Source organism: Mustela lutreola, chromosome 6 (genome assembly GCF_030435805.1).
Source record: "Mustela lutreola isolate mMusLut2 chromosome 6, mMusLut2.pri, whole genome shotgun sequence".
Classification (NCBI taxonomy): Eukaryota; Metazoa; Chordata; class Mammalia; order Carnivora; family Mustelidae; genus Mustela; species Mustela lutreola.
The window spans coordinates 148,374,934-148,389,596 of record NC_081295.1 but is presented as its reverse complement, the minus strand read 5'-3'; the positions used below and the strand labels follow the sequence as shown (position 1 = coordinate 148,389,596).

General features: G+C 40.4%; 1 non-coding gene across 1 annotated transcript; it reads left to right on the top strand.

Annotated features, from left to right (window-relative positions):
* The first annotated feature begins 2,001 nt into the window (after window positions 1–2,001).
* Window positions 2,002–2,192, top strand: LOC131835013 (U2 spliceosomal RNA). The gene has a single exon (XR_009355090.1). It is a non-coding gene; the product is annotated as a U2 spliceosomal RNA (small nuclear RNA).
* Window positions 2,193–14,663: the final 12,471 nt, after the last annotated feature.

Below are 14,663 nucleotides of genomic sequence, written 5' to 3'. Positions count from 1 at the left end.
CAAGTCCATGATCCTAACCATCAGAGGCTAATGATCTTGTCCTGGTGTGATTTTGGCAAATCCCCTAGTGAGCAATCTGTTAATGCACTCTTAAATTAGAACCCAAAAGTAAGGAAGGATTAATAATTAAATCTCACCAAAAAAAAAAAAAAAAAAAAAAAGAACTAGACAGACCTAGAAGATTATGAGCTTTAAATGGAATAAAAAATAGATTTCGGAATTCTATTGATTCTCAGTCTTCCATTTTGTATGTAAACCCACCCAGATAATGTTTTCATACTTAATGACCTAACATAAAGCCTAAAGCTCCAAAATAACTCAGGGACCTTGCCCGGTCTTAACAACAAACAAGCAAAACTCTGGTCTGATATCTTCCTCCCTCCCTCCCTTCTTAAGGAGGTATAATTGACAAATTGGTCAAGGGTGTTTCTGACCAGACTTTGACCCTAACAAATTAGGCTGGCAGAAAGGAGAGCTGAATGTTGAATGCATCTTCTAAAATTGCTTCTGATCTAAGCTACCTGGTGATGTAACTGGAAAGTTCGGAGAGTGCTGTGTCAGTCTGAGCATATTCTGTTTCCCTGGAATGAGGGCATCACTGGCTCTGTCTTCTACCAACAGCAACATTTCTTATTCATAGGGTTCTTTCTCCACAGGGCCATGAATTATTGATAGAGCTCATGGTTAGGCAAGACCCCTGTCACCCTAGACAAACATGACACCGTTCCTCATCTCAGTTCGGCCGGCACAGATGTCCCCTTGCAGCAACCCATGTGCATGCTTATCCAAGGCAATGTGAGGACGGCTGTAGTTCAAGCTACATGTCAAAATAAAAGAGTCTTTTCTTTGACTAAATGAAAAAGAGAAAGGAGAGGGGAGGGACACAGGCAATTGCCATTGCCCTAAACACACATCATTACCAAATGTCTCTTAAGTTGACCCGGAAGCTCTCTCCGGACTCAAAATCTTAATTGTAACCCATCTGCACTGAAATACCTTCCCTTCGAGCTCTTAGATCTTTCTTTTCTTAGTTTTGGCATTTTTGTTACATGTAAAAATGCACTGAAACATGCAAAGTGCATGCAAAATAAAGTTGGTTACCAAAGGATTTGTTCATTCAATTATTTTCCTATCTTCTTTTCATAGGTATTTTCAGAGCTGCTCTGTGAAGAGCACAGTAAGGAGGGTCTTGAACTACAGTCACAGTGTTATTATAACGGGAAGGACGGCATCCTGGCCAAACTCTTTACAGATGAGGAAACAAGACCATGAAGTCGAGCAGCTTGCCCAAGCCCATCCTGGTGGCTCAGAGAGCACGGACTGAACAGTTGCAGCTTCTAGCCTCCCAGTCCTGGGTCCTTTTCACTGGACAGCCTGCTGGCTTCCTCTGGACGTGGGTTCCTGCCCTCTACCATTCTGCTCTTTAGATCTAGCTCTTTTTCCTCTGTCCTATATCCCTATATCCTAACATGAGGCAGACTGATTACCAAGTTCAGGAAAAGTGGTCTCCTCAAAAGCTGGGTGATAAATTACACGTGATAATTATTTAACATGTTCTATTGACATCTACAGTTTTTAAAAGATTTTATTTATTTGTTTGATAGAGAGAGAGAGAGCACACAAGCAGAGGAAGTGGCAAGGTAGAGGGAGAGGGAGAAGCAGGCTCTCTGCAGAGCAGAAGGAGCCCAATGTGGGACTCGATCCCAGGACCCCAGCATTGTGACTTGAGCCAAATTGAGTCACTTAACCAACTGAGCCACCCAGACACCCAACAACAACATTTTTATTTTATTACCAAAACTAAATCAGTGATATGTCAGAAGAAAACTCTTACACCTTTCTCATATCCCTGGGGGTATAAGGTACCACTTACAACACACCAATGCCTCCATTTCAAAAAATAAGCAAATATAGCTATAGGAAGAGAACTTAGTGCGACGATGATGAATTTTACACACTGGATACTGGGATGAAAAAAGCATTAAAAATAAATGAATTCACATCACTTCTCGGCCTTTTGGCTAAGATCAAGTGTAGTATCTGTTCTTATCAGTTTAATATCTGATACGTCCTCTATCCGAGGACAATATATTAAATGGATTTTTGGAGCAGGGAGATGGAATAGGAGCTTGCTCCGTCTACTCCATGCATCGACGTGGTATTGCAGTACTTCCAGGAACGGTGCACCAAAACAAAACAAAACAAAACAAAACAAAAACGAATTCACACCGAAAATAAAATTTGTTAATGGGGCAGTTTTAAATATGGAACCAACTGGGGCGTCTGGGTGGCTCAGTGGGTTAAGTCGCTGCCTTCGGCTCAGGTCATGATCTCAGGGTCCTGGGATCGAGTCCCACATTGGGCTCTCTACTCAGTCAGGAGCCTGCTTCCCTCTCTCTGTCTCTGCCTGCCTCTCCATCTACTTGTGATTTCTCTCTGTCAAATAAATAAATAAAATCTTTAAAAAAAAAAAAGATGGAACCAACTAGTTTTGATTCCTCCCCCAAGTTCCCTGCCACTGAGTCTGGGTGGGACTTCCTGACTCACGGGGAATCCACAGGATGTGGTAGAAGCTTCAAGCCTAGCCCAAGAAAAGTCCTGTGGTCCCTACCTTGTTCACTGCCGTGCTGGGCTCTTGTGTAAGAAGCTCACCAGCCTTGAGACCACCATGCTGGAGGCCATCCTGCAAGGAACCCACCAGGCTACAGTGGTTGAGGCCACCAGGCCTCCCAGTTGGCTTGGCCATTCTAATCATGGCTGCTGACCGCAGGGCACAGAAGTGCTGTCATCACTGTGCCCTTTCTAAATTACTGACCCACAGGCAGTGAGTATAAACAGATTTCTTTTTTGTTTTTTGCTATTTTTTAATTTTACGCCACTAAGGTTTTTGGGGCAGGGAGGGATCCTAGCATACTGCAAAGGCCACTGAGGCATTTCAATAGCTCAATGCTTCTCTTTGTGCAAATTCATAATTCTTCACACCGTGGTGCACATTATTTTTATTCTGCCACCCTTAGAGAATACTTTGGCTCATTCTTCACTGCGCTTGCATGTTCCTACAGTCTTTTTATAGCGTTCATGCTGGGATTCGTGTCGGTATTAACTGACATCTCCTCTCTATAACAGGTCCGAGGTATACGTAACTCGACATAAATGAAATCATGAAGATGATTAAACTGTTGCGAGTACCACTGCAAATCATTCCGCTGGAATATTTATGAGAAAGATAATTGATCTATAAAACAGTGAAAAGTTTAATTTTAAGAAAGCTGTTCCCACCATTTTAGTTACTCCTACTTTATTCTATGAAGGATTTTAAAATGTATTCAGAGATTCACTAAAAATAATGTCAAGGGGATATTAGCTGCTACATACTGGCTATTACCTACAAGCAAAACTGAAGAAACATAGTATATTTCACATGTCTTAACCATAATAAATGCCCAACAATGCCCAATTAAGTGTTGATTTTAGTGTTGACATCATTGGAGTAGAACGAGATAATGGAATTCAATTACAACCAAAAAAAAGAGTAAGAATGACTCTGAAAATGAAAAATAATTACAACTTTTCACTTTTCACTTTTAAATTGTAATTTGTAGCATCCACTGGCTGCTTGATTTGTCTGCCCAAGGGCTAGGAAGCACTGAACTGATTCAGTTAAATTATACATTTCTGGAACTGCAAGATCCCAATTCATCTTTCAGAGTTATAGAGTTCTATTCTAACACAAAATATTTCTATTAGAACACAAACTCTTATCTAATTAGTACTCTCTAGAAAGAGCTCGTTCCTTGTAACCCGGAGATGTGTGTGCACACGTGGGTATCAGTTCAACTGTTCTTTCTAGTGGACTCTCATAGATGCAGACTTCTACAGAATCCACTCAGACACAGCAATTTATTCTGAATGAGAAAGTGGTCAAAATGAGTAAACCCAACTTGGATAGACCCTGCCTCTTGATTTTCCCCTCGCCCAAGAACCTGGACTTAATTAAGTATATAAAGTATATATATATAAAGTATATATATATATATATTAAAGTATATAAAGAACTTAGTTAAGTATATAAACCATTTACTTCAGAGCATGGTGGGCATGTGTTTTTGTATGATTAAGAGATTTGCTTTTCACATTGGTTGATATCATTCTTGGAACCATAATCTTCACAGCAAACTAGCAACACAAAGATATTTAACAAATTTGTCCAAATTTCCTGGGTTAATGGAGAAGAGAGCCATACTGGTTAACCTCAAAGGGAATTAGAGGACTACCCAAGACATTTGTACCTTTTGAGCTTGTTTTTGAGGAGAAATAAAGGAGTGTCAAGTGCCAAGCCAGACTCTCCTAGCTGTGCCTAGCAGCGTGGGCCCAGAAGTTGTCCCTCTCTGCTTTGCCAAGGTCCTGAAGCCCTTATCATACAGTTTTTTTAAAAAAATCTGCCAAAGGGGTGCCTGGGTGGCACTGTCAGTTATGTGTCCTGCTCTTGATTTCGGCTCAGGTCATGATCTCAGGGTGGTGGGATCAAGTCCCTCCTCAGGCTCCATGCTCTGCTTGAGTTTCTATCTCTCTGCTCCTCCTCCCCCTTCCATCCCAGGCGCGCTCACGCTCTCTCTCTCTCTCTCTCTCTCTTCCAAAATAAATAAATACATCTTTTTTAAAAATCCCCCAAACTAAGATTATACTAACTTTCTTAATCACCCAGAACCCATCATGTTAAGAAAAACCTGGTAGACCTACAGAACCACTAAAACTCTCTTACAGGAGTTACCCTGAGGAGACTCAAGCAAGAAGGCAGGGGAGTAGGAGAGACCTAAATATCGTGGGGTCCCAGGAGTTCAGCTAGATAGTTATCAAACCCTTCTGAACACCTACAAACTCAACAGGAGATCGGAGAGAAGAAGGGCATCAATTCTGGGAACAGAAAAGCAACCATTTTCTGGAAGGTAGGACGAGCAGAGAAGTGAGTCCAAGGGGACATACAGGAAAATAGACCGTGGGGGGAGGGGTCGGCTCCTGGCAAGCAGCAGAGCACAAAATCCGAACTGTTAGAAGTCTGCTCTACTGGGAGACGTGGCTCCAGAGGCTAAGCAGGGGGTGGAGCCCTTGCCAGGACAGTGCGGTCTCAGGACCAGCGGGGTCACAGAAAAACCAGGAGTGCCTGAGGGCATCAGAGTGGGGGAGGCTGTAGCAGAGACAGAGCTGAGAAGGGGGCTCTCAGCTTGGGGTTTCCTTAAATCATGATCCGAGACACAGTTGGGCCACTGCTCTTGGAGCAGGGACCCACGTGGCACGTCCAGGGAGACTCACCTTCCTCCGGGAGGAGCGCATGCCAGGAATCAGCTGGGTTTGGAGACTCCAAAGGGCACCGAGCGCCGGAGACAGAAACACTTGCTCACAGGCTGGGTGAGCTCGGAGAGCTGCCGGAGACCAGGGAGAGGGGAGGGTTCACTGAGGAGTGGGGCCCCAAGCTCTCGGCTCCTCCAGCCAGAGACTGGGCGCCGCCATCTTCATTCCCCTCCTCCAGAGCTCTACGGAAAGCGTTCAGGGAACAAAAGCTCCAGAATGCGAACCTGAGCAGATTGCTTAGCCCGCTGGCAAGGGCGGTGCAATTTTGCCTCTGGCAAAGATATTTGAGAATCACAGGGGCAACAGGTCCCTCCCAAGAAGATCAGCAAGAACACCCAGCCAAGCCCAAGTTCACTGATCATGAGAACTGCAGAACTCAAGAGGTAGGGCAATGCAACCCATAAATTTTAAGGCTTTTTCCCCATGGTTCTTTAGTTTTTCAAAGTTATTTTTTTTTATTTTATTTTTTTCTTATTCTATTTTTTAAAAATTTTCATTTTTCCTATTTTAATGTTTTAAACTATTTTTTCTTATCAGTAGTTTTTAAAAAAATCTTTTTAAATTTTCATTGTTATAGTCATACTCTCTCCCTTCATTGTATTTAACCTTATTTTTTGTATATGTATAGATTTTTCTTTCTTTGAAATTTTGGGATACAGTTTCTTTTAACAGATCAAAATATACCCTAAATATAGCACATGGCTTTGTTCTAGTCTCCAGCCTGATCATATTCTTTCCTCTTTTTTCCCTTCTTTTTTCAATCAACTTTTCAATTCCTTTTTAGAATCTTTTAAAATTTTCATCTTTACACTCATATTTCATTTCTTCATTGTGTTTAAATATATATATTTTTTTCCTTTAAAATTTTGGGAGGCAGTTTCTTCTAACTGACCAAAATACACCTAAAATCAAGTGTGTGGCTCTGTTTTATCCACATATATATTATATATATATATGAATATATATAATATATATATATATAATATATATAATATAATATTATATATATATTTTTTCCCCACCCTCCCTTCTCCTCCCCCCGAGTTTCAGGTCTCTTCTGATTTGATTAGTGTATATTTTTCTGGGGACATTGCTACCCTTTTAGTATTTTGTTCTCTCATTCATCTATTCTTATCTGAATAAAATGACAAGGTGGAAAAACTCACTTCAAAAAAAAAAAAGAACAAGAGGCAGCACCAATGGCTAGAGACCTAATCAATATGACATTGGAATGAGGATTATCAAGGTGTTAGCTGGGCTCCAAAAACCCTGGAAGATAATAGAGAATCCCTTTGTGAAGAAGTAGAATCCCATTCTGGAGAAATAAAAGAACTAAAATCTAACCAAGTTGAAATAAAAAAGATATTAATGAGGTGCAATAAAAAATGGAGGCTCTTACTGCTAGGATAAATGAGACAGAAGAGGGACTTGGTGATATAAAAGACCAAATGATGGAGAATAAAGAAGCTGAGCAAAAGAGAGATAAAAAACTACTGGACCATGAGGGGAGAATTTGAGAGATAAGTGATACCATAAGATGAAACAATAGTAGAATTATTGGGATCGCAGAAGAAACAGAAAGAGAAAGAGAGGGGCAGAAGGTATACTGGAGCAAATTATAGCGAGAATTTCCCTAATCTGGTGAAGGAAACAGCGTCAAAGTCCAGGAGGCACAGAAATCCCCCTCTAAATCAATAAAAATAGGTCCACACCCCATCATCTAATAGTAAAGCTTACAAGTCTCAGGGACAAAGAGAAAATCCTGAAAGCAGCTTAGGGTAAGAATCTGTAACATACAATGGCAGAAATATTAGATTGGCAGCAGACCTATCCACAGATACTGGAAGGTCAGAAAGAACTGGCATGATATATTCAGAGCACCAAATAAGAAAAATATACAGCCAAGAATACTATATCCAGCTAGGCTGTCATTGAAAATAGAAGGAGAGATAAAGAGCTTCCACGTCAAACAAAAACTAAAAGAATTTGCAAACACCAAACCAGCCCTATAGGAAATATTGAAAGCGGTCTTCTAAGCAAAGAAAGAGCCTAAAAGTGACAGACCAGAAAGGAACAGAGACAATATACAGTAACGGTCACCTTCTAGGCAATAAAATGGCACTAAATTCATATTTTTCAATAGTTACCCTTAATGTAAATGGGCTAAATGGCCCAATCAAAAGACAAAGGGTATCGGAATGGATTAAAAAAACAAAAACAAAAACAAGACCCACCTATGTGCTGTCTACAAGAAACTCATTTTAGACCCAAAGTCACCTCCAGATTTAAAATGAGGGGGTGGAAAACAATTTACCATGCTAATGGACAGCAAAAGAAAGCTGTGGTGGCAATCCTTATATCAGATAAATTAGATTTTAAGCCAAAGACTATAATAAGAGATGAGGAAGGGTACTATCTCATACTTAAAGGGTTAGTCCAACAGGAAAATCTAACAATTTTAAATGTCTATGCCCCTAACATGGTAGTAGTCAATTATATAAACCAATTAATAATAAAATCAAAGAAATACATAGACAATAATACAATAATAATAGAGGACTTTAGCAACCTCCTCATTGAAATGGACAGAACATTCAAGCAAAAAATTAACAAATAAATAAAGGCTTTAAATGACACACTGGACCAGATGGACATCACAGATATATTTAGAACATTCCATCCCAAGGCAACAGAACACACTTTCTTCTCTAGTGCACATGGTACATTCTCCAGAATGGATCACATCCTGGGTCATAAATCAGGTCTCAACTGGTACCAAAAGAATGAAATCATTCCCTGCAGATTTTCAGACCACAATGCTTTGAAACTAGAACCCAACCACAAGAAGAAAGTTGGGAAGAACTCAAATACATGGAGGCTAAAGAGCATCCTACTAAAGAATAAATGGGTCAACCAGAAAATTAAAGAAGAATTTTAAAAATTCATGGAAACATGGGGCGCCTGGGTGGCTCAGTTGGTTAAGCAGCCGCCTTCGGCTCAGGTCATGATCCCAGCGTCCTGGGATCGAGTCCCACATCGGGCTCCTTGCTCAGCAGGGAGCCTGCTTCTCCCTCTCCCTCTGCCTGCCATTCTGTCTGCCTGTGCTCGCTCTCCCCCCACCTGCTCTGATAAATAAATAAAAATCTTTAAAAAAAAAAAATTCATGGAAACAAATGAAAATGAAAACACAACTGTTCAAAATCTTTGGGACACAGCAAAGGCAGTCCTGAGAGGAAAGTATATAGCAATGCAAACCTTTCTCAAGAAACAAGAAAGTTCTCAAGTACCCAACCTAACCCTATACCTAAAGGAGCTGGAGAAAGAACAGGAAAGAAAGCCTAAACCCAGCTGGGGAAGAGAAATAATAAAGATCAGAGCAGAAATCAATGAAATAGAAATCAAAAGAACAGTAGAACAGATCAACGAAACTAGGAGCTGGTTCTTTGAAAGAATTAATACGATTGATAAACCTCATTAGCAATCAGGGAAATTCAAATCAAAACCACATTGAGATACCACCTTAAACCACACAGAATGTCCAAAATGAACAAGACAGTAAACAACAAGTGTTGGAGAGGTTGTGGAGAAAGGGGAACCCTCTCACATTGTTGGTGGGAATGCAAGTTGGTGCAGCCAACTTTGGAAAATGGTGTGGAGGTTTCTTTAGAAATTAAAAATAGAGCTACCCTATGCCCCTGCAATTGCACTACTGGGTATTTATCCCAAAGATACAGATGGAGTGAAAAGAAGAGCCATCTGTACCCCAATATTCATAGCAGCAATGGCCACAGTCGCCCAACTGTGGAAAGAACCAAGATGCCCTTCAACAGATGAATGGATAAAAAAGATATGGTCCTTATATACAATGGAATATTATGCCTCCATCAGAAAGGATGAATACTCAAATTCTGTATCAACATGGATGGGACTGGAAGAGATTATGCTGAGTGAAATAAGTCAGGCAGAGAGAGTCAATTATCATATGGTTTCACTTACTTGTGGAGCATAAGGAATAACACAGAAGACAGTGGGAGGAGAGAAGGGAGTTGGGGAAAATCAAAGGGGGAGACGAACCATGAGAGACTATGAGCTCTGAGAAACAAACCGAGGGTTTTGGTGGGGAGAAGGTGGGGGGGTTGGGTGAGCCTGGTGGTGGGTATTAAGGAGGGCACATATTGCATGGAGCACTGGGTGTGAAGCATTAACAATGAATCTTGGAACACTGAAAAAATAAAATAACGTTTAAATATTAAAATATATATATATTTTAATATATATATATACATATATATAGATGAACCCCTGGCCAGACTTACCCAAAAGAAAAGAGAAAGGACCCAAATTAATAAAATCATGATTGAAAGAGGAGAGATCACAACCAACAGCAAAGAAACACAAACAATTATAAGAACATATTATGAGCAACTATACACCAGCGAATCTGACAATCTGGAAGAAATGGATGCATTCCTAGAGATGTATAAACTACCAAAACAGAACCAGGAAGAAATAGAAAACCTGAACAGACCCATAACCAGTAAGGAGATTGCAGCAGTCATCAGAAATATCCCAACAAACACAACCCAGGGCCAGACAGCTTCCCAGGGGAATTCTACCAAACATTAAAGAATTAAAGAATTCTACCAAAAATTCTACCAAACATATATTCCATTTATATAATTTAAAAACATTTAAATTAATTCTTTAAAGAAGAATTATTACCTATTCTCCTGAAACTGTTCCAAAAAATAGAAGTGGAAGAAAAACCTCCAAACTCATCTAATGAGGCCATCCCATCAAGGGATTACCTTGATCCCCAAACCAGACAGAGACCCCATCAAAAAGGAGAATTACAGACCAATGTCCTTGATGAACACGAATGCAAAAATTCTCACCAAAATACTAGCCAATAGGATCCAACAGTAAATTAAAAGGATTATTCACCACGACCAAGTGGGATTTATCCCAGGGCAGCAAGGTTGGTTCAACATCTGCAAATCAAATTAGTGTGATACAATACAGTAATAAAAGAAAGAACAAGAACCATATGATTCTCTCAATAGAGGCTGAAAAGCATTTAACAAAGTACAGCAACCTTTCTTGATCAAAACTCTTCACAGTGTAGGGATAGAGGGCACATAACTCAAGATCATCAAAGCCGTCTATGAAAAACCCACAGTGAATATCATTCTCAATGGAGAAAAACTGAGAGCTTTTCCCTTAAGGTCAGGAACATGGCAGGGATGTCCACTATCACCCCTATTCAACATAGTACTGAAAGTATAGCTTCAGCAATCAGACAACAAAAAGAAATAAAAGGCATCCAAAATGGCAAAGAAGAAATCAAACTCTCACTCTTTGCAGATGATATGATACTTTATGTGGAAAACCCAAAAGACTCCATACAGGAATTCAGTAAAGTGTCAGGATATAAAATCAATGCACAGAAATCAGTTGTATTTCTATACACAAACAGAAAGATAGAAGAAAGAGAAATTAAGGAGTCGATCCCATTTATAATTGCACCCAAAACCGTAAGATACTTAGGGATAAACCTAACCAAAGAGGCAAAAAATCTGTACTCAGAAAACTTATTATAAAGTACTCATGAAAGAAATGTAGGAACACAAAGAAATGGATGTTCCATGCTCATGGACTGGAAGAACAAATATTGTGAAAATATCTATGCTACCTAGAGCCTTCTACACATTTAATGCAATCCCTATCAAAATACCATCAATATTTTTCAAGGAAATGGAACAAATAATCCTAAAATTTATATGGAACCAGAAAAGACCCCAAACAGCCAGAGGAATGTTGAAAAAGAACACGAAAATTGACAGCATCACAATTCCAGATTTTAAGCTCTATTACAAAGCTGTCATCATCAAGACAGTATGGTACTGGCACAAAAACAGACACATAGATCAATGGAACGGAATAGAGCCCAGAAATGTACCCTCACTTCTTTGGTGAACTAATCTTTCACAAAGCAGGAAAGAATGTCCAATGGAATAAAGACAGTCTTGTCAACAAATGGTGCTGGGAAAATTGGACAGCCATATGCAGAAGAATGAAATGATCATTTCCTCACACCACACCCCAAAATAGACTCAAAATGGATGAAAGACCTAAATGTGAGATAGGAATCCACCAAAATCCTTGAGGAGAACACAGGCAGCAACCTCTTCGACCTCAGCCACAGCAACTTCTTTCTAGAAACATCGCCAAAGACAAGGGAAACAAGGGTGAAAATGAACTATTGGGACTTCATCAAAATAAAAAGCTTTTGCACAGTAGAGGAAACAGTCAACAAAACCAAAAGACAACTGACAAAATGGGAGAAGATATTTGCAAATGACATATCAGATAAAGGGCTAGTATCCAAAATCTATAGGGAACTTATCAAACTCAAAACCCAAAGAAAAAAAAATTCAATCAAGAAATGGGCAGAAGACATGAACAGACATTTCTGCAATGAAGACATCCAAATGGCCAAGAGACACATGAAAAAGTGCTCAACGTTACTTGCCGTCAAGGAAATACAAAATCAAAACTACAGTGAGTTACCACCTCACACCAGTCAGAATGGCTAAAATTAACAAGTCAGGGAATGACAGATATTGGCAAGGATGCAGAGAAAGGGGAAACCCTCCTACGCTGTTGGTGGGAATGCAAGCTGGTGCAGCCACTCTGGAAAACAGTATGGAGGTTCCTCAAAAAGTTTAAAGAAGAGCTACCCTACGACCCAGCAATGGCACTACTGAGTATTTACCCTAAAGATACAAATGTAGTGATCCCAATGGGGCACATGCACCCAGATATTTATATCAGCAATGTCCACAATAGCCAAATTATGGAAAGAACCTAGATGTCCATCAACAGATGAATGGATAAAGAAGATATGTCATACACACACACACACACACACACACACACACACACACACAGAATACTATGCAGTCATCAAAACCCCCTGAAATCTTGCCATTTGCAATAACATGGACGGAACTAGAGGGTATTATGCTAAGTGAAATAAGTCAGTCAGAGAAAGACAGTTATCACATGATTTCTCTCCAATATGAGGAATCTGAGAGGCAGGGCGGGGGATCAGGGAGGGTAGGGAGGGAAAAAATGAAACAAGATGGGATCAGGAGGGGGACAAACCGTAAGAGACTTGTAATCTCAGGAGACAAACTGAGGGTTGCTGGGGGGCTGGAGTGGGGTGGGAGGGATGGGGTGGCTGGGTGATGGACATTGGGGAGGGTATGTGCTATGGTGAGTGCTGTGAATTGCATAAGACTGATGATTCACAGACCTGTACTTCTGAAGCAAATAATACATTATATGTTTAAAAAAAAAAAAAAAAAAAAAAAAGACTTACCCAGAACAGAGACAATTACATTGATTATACAAGCTTGGAATCAACTAGAGGTGTTGGGAGTTGGCAAGTGAAACAAAATAGTTTCCAATATGAAATGAAATTTCTCTCCAGCTTGTAGCATTTACATTTCTGTACACAGTGGGGATGCCAGTTAACATTTTATCCAACTGAGAGGGTGTTACATAAACGTGGTGAGCCTGCAGCCACAGAGAATCTGCATTTCTAAGGGGGAGAAATATCCTGTTCGGGACAATTAAGGTTCCCAGTGGTTCTCTCTTGCTTTTCTTTGTGCAAGACTCTGGGGTGTCTGGCATCCTTTCAGAAATGTGCAGGTTAATTCACGGAGCACAGGTTGTATGAAAGCTGCGATGAAATGTTTTTTTTCTGATAGATGGTGGGGCTAATTTTGAAAAATACATTGTTTTGACCGTTCTATCTCTTCCCCACATCAGCATGCTGAAATGTCTCATTCTCAGAGAACCAGGGGACAACCCCTGTGCCCAAAGTGGCAGCTGGGAAAGATTTAAAAAAATAGAGACAGATAAAGGAAGCATGGGCTGAGAGGTAAGAAAGACACCTGGGAGGTTTAAGGGATCGTGGCCTCGAAGCAGCTGAAGGAGACAGCAGTCCAGAGAGAGACTGTTTGCGAGATAAGAGGCTTTGTGCAAGCCGAAGAAATATGCCAAAGATGATAAGGAATGCAGCTGTTACAAAAGCGTGAATTGTCCAGATTCTTGGTTCGCCCTGGATGGTAAAGATGGGTCCCCATGTGCGCTTTTGGGGACAAACCCAATGACTCCTTTGGCCAGCCAGCTTCCCCTCTCAAACTCTCTTCAAGTGAGGATGCATGTGTTCCTCTCACTCAGCCATTTTCAAGATGCCCTGGCTCCTGTTTCTGGCACTATTTCTTCTTCAAGTTCTCTTTTTCTCCTTCATCTCTTCTCGGTTTTCATGGAGACAGCCAGGCTTTTAATGGCACATGTCTTGAACTATACCCATTTAATAATGACATTCTGCATTTAAATACAATGTGGTGGTTGTTAAAATTGGCAGTGTTCAAAGTTTATAATTAATTGACATCCCTTGACATAGACTCGTTCAGTTTTATAGTAGCTCATAATGATAAATCACCGTATAATATCCTTCCCATAAAAGCCCAAGTGGGTGGAGGTCAAGATGATAAATAATCAGTACAATCCTTAGCACTATGACTAAACAAATGTTGACCACAGAAGTTAAACTTAAAATAGAAGCATGGAGACATTTATGTTCTATGACTTGTATGAAGGATTTTAATCATGCGTATAATTTGCCTCAGAGGTCCTTAAATTTGGTTTTAGCCCCACAGTTTACTGAACCCAAGGCATATTTATAAAGCCTCCCTGAGAATTTCTGAGACAATTCCTTCAGACACAGGAGGTTGTAAAAATAGTCCAATGGTGGTGATTTCTGTGGCGTCATCCAGACTCAGGGCTCCTTTCCCAGTGCTATCACCTTCAGTTATGACTTCGGGCAAATTGTATTAGCCTCTTTGTCAAATGAAAATGGTAATGCCAAGCTACCATGAGGTTGTGAGGAATTAAGACAATGCAGTGTCTGGTCAGGGGATGCCCAGCCAAAATGCAGACATTTACAGCAAAGGAGCGAATGACGGGAATAAAGGGAAGACTGTTCCATCTGACGTCGACTATTACCAGTCTTCCTTCTCAGATATGGAACTTCGAGATGGAATGCCTCTTTACAAAAGAAAGCAAGGGCTACAGGGAAAGGATCAAACAAAAGATCCATGAGGTCAAGGCTTTGTACTGAGAATTCCCCTCTATGTCCTTGTGGGACTTCTGACTCTTAGGTTAGCTTTCCATTTGCCAGCCACACTCCCAACACATTCTGTTTCCATTGGGTGGTGGTTTATGCACTCCCCCCCCCCCCC